This window comes from Carassius gibelio, chromosome A9 (assembly GCF_023724105.1).
Source record: "Carassius gibelio isolate Cgi1373 ecotype wild population from Czech Republic chromosome A9, carGib1.2-hapl.c, whole genome shotgun sequence".
In the NCBI taxonomy this organism is placed as follows: domain Eukaryota; kingdom Metazoa; phylum Chordata; class Actinopteri; order Cypriniformes; family Cyprinidae; genus Carassius; species Carassius gibelio.
The window spans coordinates 2,071,799-2,076,798 of record NC_068379.1 but is presented as its reverse complement, the minus strand read 5'-3'; positions in this window follow the sequence as shown (position 1 = coordinate 2,076,798).

Genomic DNA, 5,000 nt, shown 5'->3' with positions numbered 1-5,000 from the left:
CGCTTCCGCTGCTCCACTCTGCTGTATTCACCCCAGATTGGACTCAATCCCACAATCCCTGGCTTAAGAGGCCAGTGCCTTATCCATTAGGCCACTGGGGCTTGAAAACAGATGCTAACTTGCCCTTTTATATCTCAATCTTATTCAGGAGGCCTTTACAATGCACACAAAGAGTCTTCTAGATGACTGAATATTATTAGAGGTCAAATTGGCCTCAGCTTTTCACGACCAGCTTGTGGCTTTTGTTCCTTTTTAGGGACTCAAGAGTGTTTAGAAGTTAAAAGGTCATAGCAGAGGATGGTTTCGATCCATCGACCTCTGGGTTATGGGCCCAGCACGCTTCCGCTGCGCCACTCTGCTGTAGTGCACCTTTACCGGACTCGAAACCACAATCTCTGGCTTAGGAGGCCAGTGCCTCAGGGATGTATAGATGTTAACTTTTTGTGCGTATTGTAAAGGCCTCCTGAATAAGATTGAGATGTAAAATGCCTTAGCAGAGGATGGTTTCGATCCATCGACCTCTGGGTTATGGGCCCAGCACGCTTCCGCTGCGCCACTCTGCTGTAATCAACCTTGACCGGACTTGAAACCACAATCTCTGGCTTAGGAGGCCAGTGCCTCAGGGGTGTATAGATGTTAACTTTTTGTGCGTATTGTAAAGGCCTCCTGAATAAGATTGAGATGTAAAATGCCTTAGCAGAGGATGGTTTCGATCCATCGACCTCTGGGTTATGGGCCCAGCACGCTTCCGCTGCGCCTCTCTGCTGTAATCAACCTTGACCGGACTTGAAACCACAATCTCTGGCTTAGGAGGCCAGTGCCTCAGGGGTGTATAGATGTTAACTTTTTGTGCGTATTGTAAAGGCCTCCTGAATAAGATTGAGATGTAAAATGCCTTAGCAGAGGATGGTTTCGATCCATCGACCTCTGGGTTATGGGCCCAGCACGCTTCCGCTGCTCCACTTTTTTTTTTATTTATTTTTTTTTTATTAAGAAATTTCAATCAATAAAATACAATAGATTAAGCACAATCAATAGAAATACAGAACATCGTCTTTACACATCTCTACATTACACCTCTTTCCTTTACATAGATAATTTAAAAAACTCTTACACTTTCTGGCAACTTCCACATTAAATCGTTTAAAACACAACAGACTTTTGGGGTAAAAACATCATAAAAAGAGTCTAACATATTCACACCTTTAAAGTACACATACAGTCTTTCGATATATAATTCTGTTTTTCTTTTAAACACACTCCAAACATCCAACACAATTTTTTCTTTTTTAGCCACAGTTCTTCTGTCCCATATTGCACTTTTCATTAGCATTACACACAGATTAATGAAACTTTTGTTTTTACACTTTTTTTCCCAACCAAACATCACAACTCTATTCCATTCCATTATATTTTCATCCCACTCCTCTCACACTCACATCTTTAATTAAACATTTACATTTCCTTAAAAAGTCCTCTAGGTCTCTACAATGTAAAAACATATGTAAAATCCCCTCTTCCTCTTCCTGGCACACTTTACACAGAGCATTTTCTTCCATTCCTATTTTATTTAAAATTACATCAGTAAAAACCACTTTATGCCTTATAAAATACTCCAAACATTCCAATTTGGTTTCCACACATTTCCCCGTCATGTTTCTCCATATACACTCTTTTTTTAAATCTTTGAATTTCTGCACCCAGTATCCATTTACAATCGGCTCTTTAAAAACATAATCTCTAAAAGCACAATAAATCATTTTCACAGTACATTCCTTAAAATCATACATTTTTTCCCCAAACTTCACATGAATACATTTCTCTTTTGGCTCTCCTTCCATACTTTCTATTCTTTTTATCCACTCTTTAGGTATTGCATTTTTAATGATTTCATATTTATTTTTTATTTCTTGTTCACTGTAATCCTCTTTTGCCTCTTCCATTGCATCTACAATAAATTGTGTCGGTAAAAACCCTTCTTTAAATTCATACAAAACATCTCTCACTCTTGTTATCCCCACATCCATCCATTTCTTTAAAAACAATTATTTGTCTTGTTTTAAAATGTTTTTGTTTAAAAACAGAGGTTGATTTAAAATGTTTTCTCTCCCATGTGGATCATACTCAACTTTGTCTAAAAATTTTCCCCAGGCACTAAACATTTCCCTATAAAACTCTGGTAAGCACTCTGTCATCCAATTCTTAGTTTTCATCCATAAAATCCCATCCCCCATGTTAAAATCCCCACATTTGTTTAAAAAATATTCCATTGTCTTTTTCCATGCTGCTTTGTGACCATCATCTAGATATTTTTTTACTATTTTAACTCTTAAGCTATTTTTTCTCTGTTCAACATCAATTAATCCCATCCCTCCTTTCCCTACTTCTCCTATTAATGTACTGTATGCAATTCTTGACGGTTTACCATTCCATAAAAAATCTAAAAAACATTTTTTCAACCTTTTCTCCACCCACACTGGCATAGCAGTCACATATAAAACATACCACAACTTTGACACCATTAACACATTTAAAATTAAAACCTTCCCTTTTAAACTTAAAGTCCTCAATTTCCAAAAATTTAACCTTCTTTCAATTCCTCCTACTATTTCTTCCCACATTTTTTCTTTAACATTCCTTTCATCTTTTCCCATTAGAACACCTAAAATCCTTATTTCTTTTGTTTCTTTAAAATGAAAATAATCAGTTAAAGCATTTACTCCTCCATATCTCACATATGTTGTTTTTTCTTCATTTAACTTGCCTCCTGATCCCCTACAAAACATCTGTACCACTTCCATTACTTTATTAACACTCTCTATATCCTTAACTATTATTGTTGTATCATCTGCATATTGAAATATTTTTTCATTTCCCCCACTTCCTTCAATGTTTATCCCTCTTATGTCTTCATCTATTTTAACAGCTAATCCCAATGGTTCTGCAACTAAAGAATATAAAAGCGCCGATAATGGACATCCTTGTCTTATTGACCTAGTAATTTTAAAACATTCTGTTAAAAAACCGTTACACTGTATTCTTGTTATTGCTCCCCTGTATAAAATTGTAATCCACTTGACAAAATTATCCCCAAACCCGTACCTTCTTAAAATTCCAAATAAATAATCATGCTCCACTCTATCAAAGGCCTTTTCAAAATCCAAACTAATAACTTATCCTTTTTTGTTTTTTTCTTTCATATATCTTATTCTATCTATTATACTTAAAGTTGTATCTGCTATATCTTTCCCTTTTACTCCATACACTTGATTTGTTTTAATTATGGTTGGCATTACCTCTTTCAATCTATTGGCTAAAACTTTTGTTAAAATTTTCAAATCTGTATTCAGCATTGTAATTGGTCTATAATTTTTTAGGTCTACTTTATCTCCTTTTCTTTTATATATCAACTTTATTAATCCCATCCCCATTCTCTGATTCATTTCCTCTTTTTTAAAAATGTCTTCATATACTTCTTTTAAAATACTGGTTAAAAAATCTTTAAAAACTATATAAAATTCACTCCCCAAACCATCTATACCTGGACTTTTATTTTTGTTTAATTCACTTATTGCTCTTTTTATCTCTTCTTCTGTTATCTCTTCATCACAGTCTTTTTTGTCTACATCTCCTACTGTTGTTTTTATTTGATTTAGTAACTCCAATTTCTCTTCTTCTTTCAACCCCTCAGTACTAAACAGATTTTCATAATATGCTTTTACTACTTTTAATATTTCCTCATTTGTTTCCACCACTACACCATTTTCCCCTCTTATTTCTTTAATCATTCCAGCTTTCCCTCTTATTTTTTCTAGATCAAAGAAAAACTTTGTACATTTTTCACCCTCCACCGTGTATTTAGCTTTACTCCTTAGTCTTGCACCTTCATATTTTTTCTCTTCCATGTCTTTCAATAATCCCTCCAATTCTTTTATTTTTTGTATATCTTTCCCATTCTCATTTAATTCATTTTCCAATTTTTCTCTTATTTCTCTCTCCTTCTTCCTCTTACACATCTGTATTAATTTGCAATACTTTATTGTGATTTTTTTTACTAAATATTTAACATTTTCCCACCATATCCTTTTATCTTCACTGTACATTTCATTCTCCTTTTCTTTTTCAATAATTTCTTTAATACTTAACACATACTCCTCATTCTTCAAAACCTCTACATTTAAAACCCATACACCTGGCCCTCTTTTCACTGAACTCCAGTCTACTTGTATAAAAAGTGGTTTATGGTCACTTAAGCTTGATTCTACATATTTTATGTTACCAATAAAACCTTCAATGTTCCTTGTACACAAAATAAAATCAATCCTTGTCTTACACATAAAATTCCCTACTAATTGCCTCCTTGAATATTCTTTCTTTTCTTCATTTCTTTCTCTCCATACATCAATCATATTATTTTCTTCCATTAATAATTTCAGTTCTTTTCTTCCTTTATCATTTTTAAAAATTATTCCCTCACCAATTTCTAATTTACTGAAAACTGTATTAAAATCACCCATCATAATAACTTCTTTATGCTTTTTTAAAAAATCTCTTAATATATTAAAATATTCCTTCTTTTCAGTTTCTACAGTCGGTGCATGAATATTAACTACAATAACTTTTTTCTCCTCATACTCCATTTCAACCGCAATACATTTCCCATATATGTCATTATATATTGTTCTACATGATACCCCACAGTTTTCTTTTATTAAAATCGCAACACCTCTTCCCAGCCTCCCATCACCATTGTTATAAAAAATCTCTCCACTCCACCTTTTTCTTATTTCAGTCATGTACTCTTCCCTCCAGTTAGTTTCTTGTAATAAAATCACATCCTCTCTTTTACACATTTCTTTCACCTTTTCAAATTTTCCTACATTTGAAAGCCCTCTAGTATTAAAAGTAACAATTCTTAAAAGCATAAAACATATAAAAACATGCATAAAACCCATAAACTCAGTCCATCTCCTCCAAACCTTTTAGCAGCTCATACTTAT